Consider the following 18468-nt stretch of genomic DNA (forward strand, 5'->3'; position numbering starts at 1 on the left):
CTGGGATCGAGTCCCGCATCGGGCTGCCTGCTCAGCGGGGAACCTGCTGCTCCCTCTCCCAGTCCCCCTGCTTGTGTTCCCTCCTCTCTCGCTGTGTGTCTCTCTCTCAAATAAGCAAATAAATCTTGGAACACTGGAAAAATAAAGTTAAATTTTAAAAAATATTCTATGGGTAAATGGAATAAAAACAGAAATCTAAAGAAAAAAACCAAAATCTTTAAAAATTAAATAAAGTCTGTTTTGGTGGAGCTACTCTCGCTCTTTTATATCTCGTGCATGGTTATTTTCAGCCCTTCTTTTCCTGGTGGTTCCTCTAGGGCTTACAATATACATCGTAACTCATCAAAATCTACTTCCAATTTATCCTAATTTATACTGAATTTATTCTAGTGAAATACAGAAATTTTTTCCTATGTATATCTTCATTCTTTCCTTTTTTGTGATTTTAGTGTTATATATATTATATACATATGTTACAAGTCCAGCAATACATTTTAATAATTATTGCTTTCTATAATCTTCTTTTTGTCGAAGCTGAAAAACGAAAGAAAGACAAGCACTTTCCTGTAGAGCTGGTCATGTGACCCTTTTCATTTATTCTTTTTGGCTTTTCTCCAGTTCTTCCTGCAGACCGGAGCTCTCATGGACTGTTGCTTCCTCACTGTGACGCAGCATGGCCTGCACACTCTCCACCGTCCGACGTGCAGCTCCTGCCAGTAGATACATTTCACTGTGTTGTTGGCTCACAAATACCATAATATATTCATATTATTTTATGCAATTATTTTTAGTTAATCAAAAGAAGAATAGAGAAGAACTATGCAATGTTACCTTGTTTTGCATTTACCTGTACAATTATCTTTTTAGTGCTCCTTTTGTGTGTACAGACTTGAAATACTTTCCAGCATCACTCATTTTCAGCCTGAAGAACTTAGTTCTTGTAGGTGGGTCTTCTTGCAACCAGTTCTCTCAGTTTTTGTTGACCCAACAATGCCTTTATCCTGACTTCATTTTTGAAAGGTAGTTTTACCGGACTTTTTTTTAGTTTCCATACTTCGAATATACCACCATGTTTCCTTGCAGCCTCTATTGTTTCTGAGAGAAGCCAACTATTAATCTTCCTGGGGTTCCCTTGTTCACGATGAGTCATCTTTCTCTACTGCTTTCTAGACTGTGTTGCCTTTCGTTGTCAATATTCTGGCAGTGATGTGTCTAGGTGTGGATCACTTGGCTTTTATTATTCTTTTGTTTCTTTTAACGTTTTGAATGGATAGATTAATATTTTCATCATATTTGGAAAGTTGTCAGTTATTATTTCTTTAAATACTTTCTCGTTTCCTTTCTCTTTCTCTTCTCACTGGTAATCTCATTGTACATATGTTGATTCACCTAATGGAGCCCCAATTTCTCAGCAGTGCTGTTATTTTTCTTCATTCTTCTGCAGTTATATAATCTCTACTGAACTTTTTTCTTTTTACTTTTTTTAATTTAATTTTTTCGGTGTTCCGGAATTCATTGTTTATGCACCACACCCAGTGCTCCATGCAGTCCGTGCCCTCCTTAATACCCACTACCAGGCTCACCCATCCCCTCACACCTGTCCCCTCCAAAACCCTCAGGTTTTGTTTTTTTTCAGAATCCACAGTCTCTCATGGTTCATCTCCCCCTCCAATTTCCCCCAATTCACTTTTCCTTTCCTTCTCCCCCTGTCCTCCATGTTATTCCTTATGCTCCACAAGTAAGTGAAGCCATATGATAGTCGACCTTCTCTGCTTGACTTATTTCACTCAGCATAACCTCCTCCAGTCCCATCCACGTTGATGCAAAAGGCGGGTATTCATTCTTTCTGACGGCTGCATAGTATTCCATTGTATATATGGGCCACATCTTCTTTATCCATTCGTCTGTTGAAGGGCATCTTGGTTCTTTCCACAGTTTGGCAACTGTAGCCATAACTGCTATGAACATTGGGGTACAGATGGCCCTTCTTCTCACGACATCTGTATCTTTGGGGTAAATATCTGCTACTGGCCTTTTTTCAAGTGTACTGATTGCTTGTTCTGCTGGCTCAGATCCACTATTGAGATTCTCTCATAAATTTTTCATTCAGGATATTGTAATTTCATCTCCAGAATTTTTATTTCATTCTTTCCAGTAATTTCTCTCTTTGTTCATATTCCCTATTTAATGAGACATTATTGTAATGCTTTCCTTAAATTCTTTAGGTATGGTTTCATTAGTTCTTTGAACATCTTTATAATAGCTACATTGAAGTCTTTGCTACTATCTGGGCCCCTTCAAGTCAGTTTCTATTACCTGTTTTATTACTCTTGTATATGGGTCATACTTCCTTGTTTCTTTGTATATCTCACAATCTGTTTTGTTAAAAATTGAATTTTTGTTTAAAAAAAGTTTTAAATAATATATCATAGCAACACTCATTACTTATTTCCTCCCCCCTGGGGTTATTGGTTGCTTAGTAGTTTATTGTTTAGGGCATTGGCTGGACCAGTTCTCTGAAATCTCTCAGCCAACCCACAGCCAATGTGCAACTTCTGGTGTCTCTACCCACATTGTTTTAATCTTCTAGCCCTGTTACCTAAGTTTTACCCCCAAGTAGATATAAGTCACATTTTTTAAAGTCTGTTTTTAAACCCCCTTAGTGTGTTAGATTTTAGAATATTTGCTTTATAAGATGAGCCAGATCAAGGTTCTGGTAGATTCCGCAGCCCCCTTTGTGATTCAGAAACAACAGTTTTCCTGCTGTGTTAGAGGCAAGGGAGCTCTTGGGGTCTCTTTTGTAAGGAAAGTAACGCCTTCATGAAAGCTCCACCCGCATGACCTAATCACCTCCCAAAGGCCCCACCACCTAACGCCACCACACTGGGGTAAGGATTTCAACTTTTAAATTGTGGGGGAGGACACATTCAGTCTATAGCACTTGTATCTTACACATTCTCAAAAAAAAAAAATCGTGCAATGAATGTCTAGAGTATTTTAAGATTAGTCCTCCTTAAAAAAAAGAATATTTGCTTTATGATTCTTTCAAGTTTTTATTTCAGAACTGCCATGTCCCAGACTCTAGGAATCAATGTTTCCATGAGAAATGATAGATGGGACCCTTCCAGGAAATGTCAAATTTTCCCAAATGGTTAAGTTCAAGGATGACTTGTCTACCCATGATTCAAGTTTGGACTTACATTTCAGTTATCTTTTGCTGAGTAAGTATCCCAAGCTTGGTGGTATAAAGCAGTTCACTTTGCTCAGCCATTCTGTGGCTCGACTGTGGACAAGGTGCAGCGTGTATGACTGGTCTCAGCTCATTCTCTGGAAGGACCTCAATGGGAAGACTCAAGCGTTTGGGTTGACTTGAAGTCTGTAGGCTGAAACCGTTAGAAGCTTTCTCAACTCACATACTTGGCACTGAAGCTGGGCTAGCCTGGTGGATTTCCGTGTGGGTTGAGCTTCTCACAGCATGGCAGCTGAACCCCAAGAGGACACTGGCTCACAAGGGAACACCAGACAGAAATGGCACAGCATTTCGTTACCCAGCCCTAGAGGTCACCCACAGCACTCCCACGAGCTTCGGTGGGTCAAAGGAGTTTCAAGCTTGCTCAAAGGGAGGAAACATAGATCTCACTTCTTCATGGGAAAAATGTGGAGCATTTCTAGTACATTTTAAAAACAGCCACAGCTTGTTTAATACTAAATTTCCCTGAGAATTATATCTGTATCTATTACTTTTACATCAACATGGTTAAAAAAAAAAAAGAGGGCCCAGAAATTTTAAATCATCGCGGCCAATGCCTACTGAAACTTCATCGGAAATTACAGTATTAAGCCATTATCAGATGTCTTACCTCGGCAATGATTGCTTTTGCAGAGAGTTCGCAAGCCGGTCACAATTTTCTGAAAAAATAAGATACAGGACAGATGAGTTTTGACAGGCCACGCAAAGAAGGGAGCGGGAAAGTGTGACGTGCAGTCTGGCTTCCCTCGGGGACAACGTGCCTTGCACTGAGGGCCCTCAGGCAGTGAAGTGTGCACCTGGGGGGTCCCAGAGAGCTCAGAGAGAAGAAAGCAAGGAAAGAAACACAAAAGTCTCAATGACCTGCTTCAAAATCATGACTGACCCTGGAATCAATGAATATTTTCCTGCATTCTTAAGTGGAAAATCTTCAAATGTTAAGAAACTAGACTTTCTTCTGTCTGGAAAATAAAATCATAAATCCTGATTGTGCGTGTCAGTCCACCCACAGGAGATTCAGAGCCATTTTCCTTGGCTTGGTGTAGGAGAGTTTCTGGCATAGAGGAGGGATCCGGCGTAATAGTGCTTTCCAGGGACCCTTAGTCATTCAGGAAGAGGGAAAATACCCAGATTCAAACCCCTTGTTTTATTAACAAGGCCCAGAGAGGCCACGTGACTTGCGGACAACCCCCAGGCATGAGGGGCAGTTCCCACAAGGTGCTTCCGTCTGCAGAACGACAGACGTGCGGACCGTTGCTTCCAGCCAGGAGCGACAGGGGCCTCCAGGTCTGAGAGTTGAGATTTTGCTGTTCAGTAGCAGCTGTGTTGGACATGAGTGGGCTGGTTAGGAAGGACGATTTGCCAAGATCTAGGTGAACATTTAGAAAACACATTAGCAGCGTTAGGGGGTTAGCCTCCCTAAATTGCTTTATTCATTCGTTGGTTTGCTTGTTTGACTCACTCCCTTGGGTTGAACAACTTCTTTGGGTTAATCTCACTCCTTGGAGGCTGCTATAAAAAGCCAGAAGTAGAAGGTCACCTGAGTGGCCTGCCACATTAAGCAGTGACCACCCACTAACAGCTTAATGCTTTGTGGGATTGAAGCCTGCCCAAGACAGGGATCTTGGGGGAAGAGGACAGGGATGGTAAAGTGCTCTGAGGGAGGTGGGGAACAGCAGGCAGGCTCGCCCACAGGAAGAACGGAACAAGCGGCGAGAGAGAGACCAAGAGCCTTCAGGGGACACTGAGCCATGCCAGGAGCAGCAGCAGCGGCGAAGACCTACTGAGGGCCTGCATTGGGCCCGGACCCTTCTAGAGTTTCCATGCGCTTCACCTCATTTAATCTTCACGCTAACCTGTTTCGGGGACACTGCTGTTATCTTCACGGTGCTGCTAAGGGCCTCTTCTGCCTTCTGGAGGTTAAGAAACCTCAGCAAGTTGACACGCAGGGACCAGACAGCGTTGGGGTAACCCCAGGTTCATGCTCTGGGTCAAAGACCATGTTCTACTGCCAACGCAGCGCAAACTGGATGACTTCCCTGCAGCCAACTCTGTGGACTATAATCGCCCAGAGAACAATTTTCGTAAGTGACTCCAGTGACATTTCATGGGACAGCCAATGCCACGAGAAGGGCAAAGTGAAGGGACACATTCAGCATTGTGCAGACCCATCTCCACCGTCAGAAGACCGGACCAGAGTACCAGGCCTGGCACCAGACTGGTTCCATTTAGCAGGTGTTTCCCCAGAACGTGTTCCAGGACATGACGGTGCCAGGAACGGACAACAGTAAGTCTCCTAGGGCCAGCAGCCTCATTCCTGCACAGTCCGGCTGCCCAGATATCTTGTGGGAATTGGCTGGAGTGATGTAATTTCAGAGCAGGTGCTTCTCCTTCTTGGTCTTCTCCCCTCGGCCCCTCTCCCTCGGACACACCACAGGGAGGGCCCTGCTCTGCCCACAGCGTGGGTCTGGTGTCCGGACAGAGTTGTGGCTGCAAGCTCAAATAGAAAAGAATAAAAATTTCTTTTCCAAATGTCTCTCTCTACTGGAAATAAATGAAACGTTAGCTTGGGGGAGGATCTTCACTGAGTCCTAACAGCTGAAACTTGTTGTGTGAGACTGAAGCAGCCCTGAAGGGAGGAGGACCCCAAGGGTGAGGAAAAAAGGCAGACCCCCCCGTAAGTGAGACACGCAGGAGAGGGTTTCATCTGAACCAAAACCGGTTAACTTTTTACATCAGGAGTCCGGAGCTACTGTCCGAAATGCCTCAGTGATTGTCTCCACTTCACGTCAGTTCTAAACACCAGATCTGTGATGAAAGGACAAGTGCTGACGGGAAAAAAAGAATGCATTTTGATTTTCAAATATAAGGGAGAAACAATTGTGATGTTCTGAGCTCATGCTGGGTAGGAGACACCATCGTGCCCCCTACTCCCCCGGCACTGCCCCCTCCAGGGCATGCCTGCCTCAAGAGATTCCAGGTCTCCCTTGGGACTCTGGTGCTGAGTTCTGCCCCAGGAGCACCAGGGACTCATGGGACCTGCACGGTGAATGCCTGGCCTTGGACAGACACTTCTGAGGCACGTTCTACATCACCTCCCAGGGATGCCAGCGGGACTGAGCCCCAGGGGCCGACAGCAGCAAACTGCTTGTAAATGACCCTTCTCTTCCCTTCTCCGGTCCCCACGGCCCTGCTGGCCCCTCAGCACGTCCCGATTAAGCCCCTTGCCCAGAGTCCACTGCATCTCTATCCGTGATATGGAGAGACAGCTGTAGCTCCCCACGGACGGAGCCGAGGGTGTTGCTGTGAAGTGGTGCCTGCTGTTTTCCTCCACGAGTATTTTCACTGGCTTTCGGTTCTGTCGCGTTTTCGCGGACTTCCCTCGAAGTCATGCGAAATGTCTAAAATCCACCAACTGGTTGAGAAGAATCCAAAAAGTTAAATGTTAGCGATCTTAGACTTTCCCCGAATGGACTTCAGTGTACACGTTATCCGCTTCTGTTCATAAAGAGCTATCCGGAAGTGGAAATATTGAAAAATATTTTTATTCAAAGGGAAGAGAACATGAAGCAGCAGAAGTGCATTAATAAAGGTCACATTGACCTGTTTTTAATCTCTTAAATCTATTCTTAATTTACTCTGATGCCCTTTCCTGAAATTAAGGGGCTTGCCACAGGCTGGTTCATCCATTTGGGTGCATAGGAAATCAGTGGTTCTTTTTAAGAATAGTTATTTTCTTCAAGAAGAGAAAGAAAGGAAGAGGAAGAGAGAGGGGAGGGGGAAAAGGGAAGAGGGAAGAGGGAGAGAGGAAAGAAGGAAAATAGGTTTATGGTGTTTGTAGCAGGCTGGGCTGGGCCTTGTCTCTGGATGAGCAAATGACGTGTTTTCTAAAGTCTGATGATGGTCTCTGCATAATCGAGGTTTTCTTCTCTGATGACCAGGCAAGGACTTGAATGTGGATCTCTCTCCCGAGAATGGGATTCTCTCTCCCGAAAACAGGAGAGACCAGGGCCTGGCAGGGAGGCACACAGGCTTGGCCCTTGCCGGGCAGCTCCCCGCACTGTTAGTCCGCATTTGTCCAAAAGTGGTTGGACGAGCCTGTGGGCCACCGGGGTCAGCCCCTCCCTGGGCGCCCAGCTTCACTCTGGTCCGTCGGAGGCAGAGGTTCAGCCGGGACCCGTTAGATTGCTCACTCCTGCCGTTCTGAAACCCAGAAAAGAGACATCTTAAAACTAGGAGGGAGTGGGAGGTAGACTTTAAATCATAGCCCCTGACGGGAGGAGACTGGGGCTCTGTATCCAGCCCGACCACGTACTACGTCTGTGTCTCCCTCTCTTCTGTTTCCTCGTCACTCAAGCAGGAACACTAGACACATTTACTCAATAGGGTGCGATGGGTTGAGTGAAACACTCATGCACGGCACCTGGCTTCCTGGCCCTCAGGCGGACCTGCGGGAGGCGGCCTGGGAGAGCCAGCAGGTGGCTGGGGAGGACAGTCCCCTCTCAGAAGGGTGCCGCCCTGCACCGCCCTGCCCCGAGCTGAGAAGCTGGACTCAAAAGTCGCCGTGGAGACATCTGTGAGCCGGCACGCCGCCACTTCTTCTTCCCCGGAGCAGAAGCGGGTACTTCAGCTCGGTCCTGGGACGGGTCTCCGGACGCGTTTGACGCAGCCTTCCCAGAAGTGGCACCAGCCCGTCTCAGGGGGACAGCAGAGGAGATCTCGGAGAGTCGTGACTGTACTCCGGGCCCTCATGCCCCACGGTCAGGGGAGTGGGCAGCCCGGGGTCAGGAAATCAGTCTGGAGCCCTGTGCTCCCCAGAAAGCGCCTCACCCTTCAGCCAGCAGGCGTCTGCCCTGCGCGTGGCGCGCCCTGGGGCCTGTGGCTCTTTCCCTGGTGGTGGGACCGTGAAGCTCCTGGGGGGACCTGGCACGGGCGACAGCATCGTGGGGTCCAGCGAGCTCCTGTAATCCGACGCCGGCACCCACACACACGGCCCCTGCAGCAACGCTATGAAGAGCCTCTCCCCAGACTGCCTGCCTCCCATGGGCAGCGTGGGAAAGCCACACGAGGCCCACTGGATCGTGCTCTCCGAGTTCCGCTTTTTCAGGAACTCTCCCAGCTTCTTCACACGCTGTTGTTAGTCCTGTCAAACACAGTCGACAAGCGGGAAGGACAGCACCGTCCCTGAAGAAAATTAAAGCGGCTACGACCTGTTTGAAGGATGGAACATTCTCAGTCATCGGTTAAGCGCTCTCAGTTAAAAGAAGGAACACTTTTCCGGGGAATTTGGGCGGGTTTGTGGATCAACAAACCTCCCGTTTCTGCAGCCCCGCGGCGCCCAAGTTGGCGCGCAAGTTGTGTTATCAAGGCCTTTGAGTCAAAGCTCAGCACTAACTTCACGTACCGTCTGCCCATCCTCACCGTGTCGCGAATTCTAGCGACTCACCCTGCGTGACAAACGGTCTGGTTGACATGCGAGAGCGAGGTGTGGTCTTCCTGCAACTATCGGACGTCTGTCCGCCCCAGCAGACGGTAAGCCCCACGCGCCGGCAGCAAGTCCCTGGTTCTTGGGGCGTCTGTCACACCCGCTAAGTACTTGCTCGCGCTCATACGTGCGAGTCCGTGGGACTGTTAGGTTTCCCACCTTTGTGACCATCTGAGGATGGGCTGCTGGTGGTGGAACGCTGCTGATGAATTCACAGCAAATACGGCCAGGTGGAAAACGGGCTGCAGAAATGTGGGTCATGGCCCGAACTTGCTGAGTCCACAACCCAGCTGGGAGGTGAAGCCGCACAACCAACAGCTCTAGACACATCATCAGCACGAGGTTCAATGTCAAAATGAGGGACACGGGCTCCAGCCACATGGTCCTGGACGGCCCGTCAGACCAGGCCCAACCCGTGTTCTACTCATCACCACGTTGTAGCTTTGACACAACTGTGCTGGGTGGTGAGATAGGACAGTGATGGGGGAGCCATAAAGGCCCCTGGTTTCTGGAAATCTTCTAGCTCTGGTCCCACCGGGGCACACATGCGTAAAACACACGTTGTGCAACCTTTGACTCAGCTTTAGAGAGTAAAGAGCGAAAATGTGCTTCAAAGAACAGACGTGTGCATCATTTAGTTGAACCCAGAGACCTGTGTATTTCTGGCAATAAACCTGGCTGGCACCTGGCAGTACCAGCTGGAGACGGCAAGGAGACAGCGGTGGTTCTGGAAAACACACCACCAGTTGCTTCTGGCCTGAAAATCTTGAAGCACTTGTTGTCTCTTATCCACCTGAGCAGGGACTTTTTCATCTGGTATTTTAAGCTCAAAATTTGTCACTAATGGAATAATTACCTGGAAGACAAGTCTTGCTTTCTGACACTTTTCTTTCATCCACATTCAGTGAAAACATGTAAATCCCCGTTTCCTACAATTTGGGGCTGAAGAGCTTTCTGTCCGCTGGAAAGGGAACGTCCCAAAGTCTTTTGAAAATCTCAGCACTGAAACGAGAGATAAAACCACTCTCTGTGGGGCATGCGGTGTGTGCACCAGTGTTTTCCCCTAGTCTGAGCCACAGTGCCCACCCCTGGTGGGCAGACACAAGCCTCTGGTTGGTCACACTTCCTGGCACCTGCTCGGTTAACGGCACAGTAGATAGACTAACAAATGTTTGAATGTTATGAAACTTAACACAGGCAGAAACTACATAAAAACTTAAACCAAGGAAAACGTATTTCTACAGGTATATATTGTTCCATTAAAAACTTCAAAAATAACTTTCATTTTTGTTTATAAAGTAGTTGTTTAGAAACTTTAACAAAAAATACACAGAAATAGGAAAAAAAATACAAGAGACCCAGATTATGCATTTTCATATACAAAATTAGCACAAAACCAGCTCAATTGAGAGTAAAGTCACAGGAAAATTTTGAAGTCAAAGTTGGCAAATGTATCCTCAGATCATCTTCCTCTTCATCTCCTCCCCACTCTCCCGTGGCTACTCCCCATTTTTTCCTGCATGACCCTCCTCACTATCCAGTATAAGGCTCCCACTTCCCACCCAGTGTCTCTGTTTCAATGCTGACCTTGGACGAGAAGTCCTGTCCGTGGAGCTCCAGGCAGCCGGGGTGAGGTCTGCGACGACTGAGCGACGGTGGGTGACTGGGGTCCTGGCGTCACTCCTTGCTGTGTCCCCTACTAGTTTATCGTTAAGAAATGCCTCATGTGGCCATCTTTCTAATGACAGGAGAATCAACTAAGTCCAATTACGTTGTCCAATTAGCTCAGAAACTTGGATCTGCGGTTTGAAAACCATCAATATGCAGCCCTCGGACACCCGTCTGATGCCCTGGGACCTTGGCAGCCTCACACAGGCCCCCTCAGGCAGGGCTGGTCCAGGCCTCGAGTCTCTATGATGCAGAGTGCACCTGGAAGCAAGACGAGGGGCCCCCACCCAACCAAAATGGCCCAGTTAAGGACCCCTCTAGACTGTGTGAGTCAGCTTCGTCCCCCTGTGGAAATCAAGAAAGTCAGTCCGACCTCCTTCAGCCAAGGAAATCAAGAAAGCCAGTCCGACCTCAGCCTGCAGTGAGGCAGCCCGGCCCATCGTGCCCTGACAGAGACAGGCCCCCCGGCTGCCCAGGGGCCCTGCACGTGCCCTCTCAGAAGGCACACCAGCCACTTCGTGACTTATTCGGGTAGTAACACACACCTCCATGTACGCACTTTGCTGTCAACGGGAGAGTCAAACACACGTATGCCTCAAACAACTCTGACTCGATGTAAGAGGCCCCTCGGACCTTAGCTGGGCAGCCTCCTGCCTTCCAACCCCTCCTGGGTCCTTGGAGTCCTTGCCTTCCCAAACAGGCCCCTTCTGCCCTGCCTGCCTGGCCTTGCCCATTAGCAGGATGCCCCACAGGAGACAATCCTTCCCGACCCGCCGAAGCCTACAGTTGGAAGACACCTTAACCATGTCCTCCCATCTCAGCTTTCTGCACATGTCACGCGCGGATCCTATTCTGGGTTCTTCAGCCTTGTCTTTGTGGCGATCACGTAATGTCACCCACGTGCAGTGACACACACCGGCATCGTCTTTTAGTCCCTGTGTCATTTTCTTAGATTTAATATCTGCTCTTCTAATTTGTTATGGTTGTAAGCATGTTTCCAAACTAAGTTTCTCAGCTCCCTTGAACTTAGCCCCCAAGAGTCCGAGAAGCAAGCTTCCGACGCCTCACAGCAGAGCAGGCAGACCCGAGTGGGGCAAGCCCGGCTGCGGACAGACCTATACAGCTCTCCTGCCCGTGGCATTTGCCATGCAGAGATTCTCCTGGAAAGGTCGTCTCTGGTAACTGAAAGGTCACCGTGATGTTTTCCTCTTTCGGATGAACTGACACCTGCTTTTCAGGGTAGGACCCGCCAAACAAGAGGGTTTTTGCCGGTTCCCGGAGTAAGCACAGTCCTGCATACTGTCTTCTACGGATGTCTAACATAGAAGAAAGGAAGGCATTTCTAGCTTTGACAGGAGAGCCGGTAAAAAGCCTCACTTTGTTCTTTTAAAGACTGCAATAAATACGAAAATGAAGCTAACTCTCATTTTTAACTATCAATTTCGCTTGCTTTCAGGGTGCTGGAGGTAGTGAGAGTCGTCGACTAGCCTGCTCACTAATTCATTTTACAAATGAGGAGACTTATGTCCCAAGAGCTAATGATCATGGAGGGCTGTGTGGGAGGCTTCGGCGAAACCGAGGTTCCCCAGGCTCCGCACCTCAGCTACCACAGGATGAAAATAGTCCCTGGGTGCTTGAATCCGAGGGAGCAGTGTTCCTTGCCTGCTGTTAGGTGACGTCCAGCCGGCCCGGTGCAGCCGTCGGGAGCGCTCAGTGCTACGAGCCAGATGCAGACCCTGGCCCCTGGCCCCTGGCCCCTCCCCCCCTTCCCAAGCAGGCAGGCAGGACCAACAGAATGGATGGAAAGTACTGACGGACAGAGCTTATGCAACACTAGTGTAATGAAGACGTTACTACCTCTGGTCCTGTGTTCTGGAAGGGTGAGCATAGAAGAGCCCTGATGGGCGGTCTGTCCGCGGGTCCTGGGGGACCTTATCAATTCTCCAAGGACACTGATCCTTCCCCTTCGTTTCAGAAGAAAACTTTTAAACCAAGTCTCGTTTACCAGTTTACATCTTAATTCTCATTTCTGCTGAATCGGTGGTTAAAAACAGGAGATCTTTACTTTGTGTTCCCTCAAGCTGTTCATTTTCTTCTCTTCTCCTTAAGAAACAGGCACAAACCATTCTGAAAGGCAACACAGTCTTTCAGATCCCGACTTTCGCTGATGAGGCCGCGCTCCCTGGCGCTGTGACTTCTTTCCCGCCTGTGCCAGGGCTGCTTTTAGAAAACCAGGTTGGAAGGGCCTGGGCCCAGACCTGCGGCACCCCTCGCCCAGCCCACACCGTCTTCACCCTGGACATGCGTCACTTCTTGTCCAGCTGTGAGCAGGTTGCCCCAAGCCGCTTTGCTGACAGTTTTGTCAGGGGGCTTCTTTGTGGTAAAGCCTGTCACGTGCACGGGGGGATGCTCTGGACCTGCTCTCCCGGGCGCTCGGGGTCCAGGAGCCGATGGTCGGAAACCCTGCTCCGTCCCATCACCCAAGCAGGGCAGCACCACCCGGAAGGCACCGGTCGGAGGCGCATTCTGCACGCCCCGACAGCCCACAGTCAGCTCCGTCGTGGTGGGCAGCGGAACCGGAGCCCGGCCTAGGAGTGGGGAACCCGGAGGGGCGGGGGAGTGGGGGCCGGGGGAGGGGAAGCCCCAGAGCCAGTCTCACCCGTAAGGGGTCCACACATCTGAAAGCCTGGCCCTGCCCCCGGGACCCACCATCCTGGCTATAAATAGCATTAAATGCCTTGCCCGCGGCTTGGGTCCCTTAGAACAGAAACACGTGGACGTCAGGACACTGAGGCCATTTGTGGGCCAGGGAAGGGACAAAGCACTGGGGGAGTCTGGCTTCACGCAGAGGAAACCGCTTTTTGAGAGCGACTGGGGAGAGGCAGGAGCAGAAAAGGACAAGACAAGGAGGGGCCACGCCTGACCCCTCGGGCTCTGCCCTGTGGGAAGCTCCGGAGCCCTCAGTGCCCGCGGGCATGGACAGGCCGGCAGGCAGCGGCTTCAGAGCCCTGACTGCACCACTGAGGGACAATTTGTGTCAAGACACAAGAGAAATGCAGAACAGGGCTGCAGAGCGTGGGCTGCAAAAGCCAAATAGAGTTAGAAGGTGTGTTGAAATGTTTGCTCTGTTTTCCCCCTTCTCTCTTGCCGGAAATAATGCACAGCCTGAACTAGTTCCGAGGATTCTAGACCAAACGGAGTGAGTGTTGCAGAAGTAAGAGGCATCGTTCGGTGGAGGTCACTCTGGTCCGCAAGCTGCTAATCTTCAGCCTTTCGGGTAGAATTTATTAGCTCCGTAAAGTCAGCCTGCCATGGAAAATATTAAGGTTATAACTACGGAGGCTTTCCTCCTTTAAAAAAGTAGAGAAAATCTTGTCATTGATTTATCAGCTAATGTGCTGATCAGTAATCAGCTGATTTATTCTACCTGAACTTAACCACATGTTGAGTAAATAGTGGAGTCCACCCAATGTAGACTCTGGAAAATACTTTGAAAAATAATCCACTACGTTTATAAAAATACGCTACATTCAACCCTCCCTCTGTCCACCCTAACCTCTGGTTTGTACTTTTTTTTTTTTTTTTAAAGAAAACAGCTTCCAATAGATTTCTAACTTCTAATTCAGCATGTGAGGAACTTGGAAGGCATCACTCCTGTCCTCTCAAGGAGAAAAAGCTGAAGAAACTGAAAATCAAAAACGTGTCTTAGATTCATCACAGAATTGAGGTCAGAGAGCAAACCACTGCTCCCAGAACTGGAAAGACAGCCTGATGCAGAGAAGCACAGCTTCCACGAGCAGGATCCCGGGAGCAGAAATCTTTGTGGGAATCAGTGCAGGGGGCGGGGTACGGGGGAGACCCCAAGCTGTAACTGATTAATGATGAATTCACTCTGGACAAATCTGTGAGTTAAAGCCTGCAGGAGAGCCCAGGCCTCGGGGGCCTCACAGTTATGACTTACCTCCAGGTACGGACCAGGTTCTCACAGTGAACATCAGAGAAAATCCCTTCATGCTTCCAGCAGTGGGGGAAGGAAAGAACCTGTTCTTAAAAACATAAGAGTCCTCTGTTCTTAGTAAGACCTGCCTCAGAGAGAACCGGCTAACCCTAACTTGCTGGGTTTCTCTGAGCCTAACCTACGCAGAGGAAAAGGAGCTACTCGACCGCAGCCCACTCTACCCATTCTATCCCACTGAAGGGGAAGAAAAACCTGAGAAGTTCTAGTGAGGTTGATGGTCCAGAGGCACAGACTCCCCAAAAGACAGAGACCCAACACTAGGACTATAGCAGCCCTCCCTTCCCCCGCCTCACCTCTGCACAACAGTAAGATTCCTGTATAACAACAGGGAAAGACACTGAAAGAACTACGCATCTCAGACCTTATTTAAAAAGTCTCCAAGAAATCCAGAGACAGCAGAGCAGAAAATAACAAGGTACCGGAAAAAACTGTAGCCTGCAATATCCAGTTACAGCAAACAGCAAATACAACCCAACTCCTAGCCAGAGAAACATAAAAACTAATGCCAAAGGCCCATTCGCCTCAGTTCCTTTTACCCAGAACATCGTGTTCAACTTCTAACAAAAAATTACAAGGCATACTAAAAGACAAAAATCAGTTTGAAGAGGCAAAGCAAGCTAAGAAACAGACTCAGATATGGCAGAAATGTTGCAATTATTAGACCTAGAAATTAGAACAACTATGATTAATGATTAATATGATTAATTAGTTAAACAAATATGATTAATATGTTAAGGACTTTAAGGGGGAAAGTGAACAACATAGAAGAACCTCTAGATAACGTCAACGAAGTGGAAATTCTAAGACAGAGTCAAAAGGAAATGCTAGAAAATTAAGACACTATTAACAGAAATGAATGCATTGATGAGTTCATCATTAGACTGGCCATTACTGAGTAAAGAATCAGTAAGCTTGAAGAAATGTCCATAGAAACTTCCAGAACTAAAATGAATGAAAAAGATGGAACAAAATGTCCAAGAACTTTCCAGAGCAATTTCCAGAACAAGAAATTTCCAAGAACATTTCTCTGTAACATACACATAGTGGAAGAAAGAAGAAAAGGAAAAAGAGAAGTCAAGAGAAGAAATATTTGAAACAATAATGACTGAGAATTTTCCAAAATTAATGGTGGGAAACAAAAATCCAGGAAGTTTAGAGAATACCAAGCAGAATAAGTATCCAAAAAATCTACACTTAGACACAGGGATAAAATGGGGGCAAGAGAGACATGCCACCCACACCCCTATGAAACATTCCGTCTTCTTCATGGTAGGGGTGTGAGGGAGAAAAGCCATGTGAAATACAAGTAATGGAACATATGGAACGTAGGGGGCACCTGGTGACTCAGTCAGTTCAGCGTTCAACCCTTGATTTTGGCTCAGGTCATGATCTCAGGGTCCTGAGATCAAGCCCCGCATTGGTCTCTGCACTGGGTGTGGAGCCTGTTTGAGATTCTCTCCCTCTGTGCCCCTCTCACCCTCTCCCCCACTCCATGTGGATATATGGAAGGAGGAAGAGGAAGTGTAATCTGGGCAAATATGGAAGGGTATGAGACATTTTGACCTCACAAGGAAGGTCAGTGTGACTTCTTTGCTTTCATAGTACACTGAGGAAGCTGACGTCCAGAGACCTTAAAGAGTTGATGGTGGAACACTCAGCAAGCCAGCAGGAGAGATAAGAGTCTAGCACCTAACTCTGAAGCCCACACTCTCCCCATTGCACCAAACAAGAGGTACTGCAGGTCATGTCCTGAAGAGCCTTAATGTTGTCCTAAGCAGCTTGGGCTTACTTCTCTAATGGGTGGAAGCACTCATATTCAAACTGCAGAAAATTAAGAACAGAGAAAATCTTGAAATAAGTCAGAAAAGGAGGTTGGGGGGAGGAACTTTACATATAGAGGAGTAATAAATAAATAAATAAATAGAATTGGATTCAACTTCTCTCCAGAAACCATGCAAGCAAAAAGAAAAGGAGTGAAATGTTTTCAAGTGCTAATGGAAAAGAAACCTACCAATATAGTATTCTGTATCCATCAAAAGTAACCTTCACAAGTGGAAGAGAAATAAAGACTTTCTTAAGCAAATATAACTGAGGGAATTTACTGCATGTAGCGCAGCCTTGCTAGAAATATTAAAATAAATTCTTCAGAGAAAATGAAGATGATATAGGTTAGAAACTTGGATCTCCATAAAGAAGATTGTTAGAGAAGCAATAACTGAAGGTAAAACTAAATCTTGGGTTTTGTTTTTTTTAATCCTGATTGATCTAACAGATAACAATTTGTTCAAAATACTAATAGAAGTGCTTTTTGTTATAGCTTATGGACACATAAATTGAATGACAAATTATAAAGGACAGAAGGATTTATTGGGGATACTCTGTTGTAAGGTAGTTGTTCTACCTATGAAGTGGTATAGTGTGGGGGTTTTTTACACTTTAAGGAAAAATTTACTGAACAGGACATTTCCATGCATCAACAGATTCCCCAAGAGACATATTAAAGCCTCAAAGTGTTAGAACCAGAGGAGGGCTTGAGAGATTGTCATGGCCGACTTCTTTGTTTCATAGATGGGGTCTTTAAGGCCTGAGAGAAATAGATGCAAGTCCCCATCTGGGATGCAAGCCTGGAGCTGCTGACTTCAGTGTTTTTTCTTCTCCTGCTCTTTGTCACTACACCTATACAGGGATGTGTCCTTTTTCATGGTATAGTGTTTTTTGAAAATGGATTTGAATCCAACTAATCATAATCTGTGGGATACAGGAAAAACAGGGCTTAGAAGGAAGTCTAAAACATTGAAAGCACACATTAGAGATGAAAGATAAAGTCAGTTATCTAAACTTTCACTTTAGGAGATTAGAGGGTCAGAAAGTAAATTAAGTCCAAAGTAAACATAAGAAAATAAAGAATTAGAAGAAAAATCAATGAAATGGAAAACATTAGTGAAAATCAATGAAACCCAAAGCTAGTTCTTTGCAAACTTTGATAAAATTGATAAACTTCTAGGCAAGTTCATCACTACTGATCACTATTAAAAGGATAATAAAAGACTATTCTATGTCCATGAATTCAATACCTTAGGTAAGTTGAAATAATTCCTTAAAGAACACAATTTACCAAAACTCACATAAAGAGAAAGAGAAAATCTGAATAAGCCTCTATCTATTAAATGAATTAAATCAATACATAATAACCTTCCCAAACAGAAAATAGTGGGCCCAGATGGGTTCACTGGTGAATTTCACCTAACATTTAAGGGAGAAATTGTACAAATTCTCTACAATCTCTCCTAGAAGACAGAAGAGGAGGGACCCCTCCTAATTCACTGTATAAGGCCGGCTTTGCCATCATACCCAAACTGGACAAGAACATTGTGAGCAAAGAAAACTACAGACCAATATCTCTCATGATCATGGATATAAAAATACTCAACAAAATATTAACAAACTAAATCCAACAGTTTATAAAAATACTTATACTGTACAAACTTGTGGGATTTTTTCCAGGTATATAAAACTGATTAAAATTTAAGAATCAGTTAATATAATTTATCACATCAACAAGCTAAAGAAGAAAAATCATGTTATTACATAAAATAGATGTGGAAAAAGCATTTGACAAAACTAACACCTATTCATGATAAAAACTCTCAATAAAGTAGGAATTGAGGGGACCTTCTTCAATTTAAAAAAGATTGGGGGGGAGGGAACGCTACAGTTAATATCATACTTAATGGTGAAAAACTAGATACTTCCCTGCTAAAATCAGGCAGGCAGGGATATCCCCTCTCACCATTCCTATTCAAATCATAATGGAAATTCTAGCTAATGAAATAAGACAAGAAAAAGAAATAAAATGTACACAGACAGGAAATGAAGAAATAAAACTACCTTTGTTTACAAATGACAACATTGTCTATGTTGAAAATCCCAAAGAATCAACAACAGAAAAAATCTCCTACAATCAATTAGTGATTATAACAAAGTTGCAGGATACACGGTTAATATACAAAGGTCAGTTGGGCGCCTGGGTGGCTCAGTGGGTTAAGCCTC

General features: G+C 46.4%; 1 long non-coding RNA gene across 1 annotated transcript in view; it reads right to left on the reverse strand.

Annotated features, from left to right (window-relative positions):
• Positions 1–580: 580 nt before the first annotated feature.
• LOC123951670 overlaps positions 581–18468 on the reverse strand; it is a 32565-nt gene continuing 14677 nt past the window's right edge. Inside the window, exons 2-3 of the long non-coding RNA XR_006820493.1 lie at positions 3861–3909; positions 581–710 (exon numbers count right to left, since the gene is read on the reverse strand). This is a non-coding gene — a long non-coding RNA (uncharacterized LOC123951670). The remainder of the gene's footprint in view (positions 711–3860; positions 3910–18468) is intronic.

Source organism: Meles meles, chromosome 10, assembly GCF_922984935.1.
Source record: "Meles meles chromosome 10, mMelMel3.1 paternal haplotype, whole genome shotgun sequence".
NCBI classification, from domain to species: Eukaryota; Metazoa; Chordata; class Mammalia; order Carnivora; family Mustelidae; genus Meles; species Meles meles.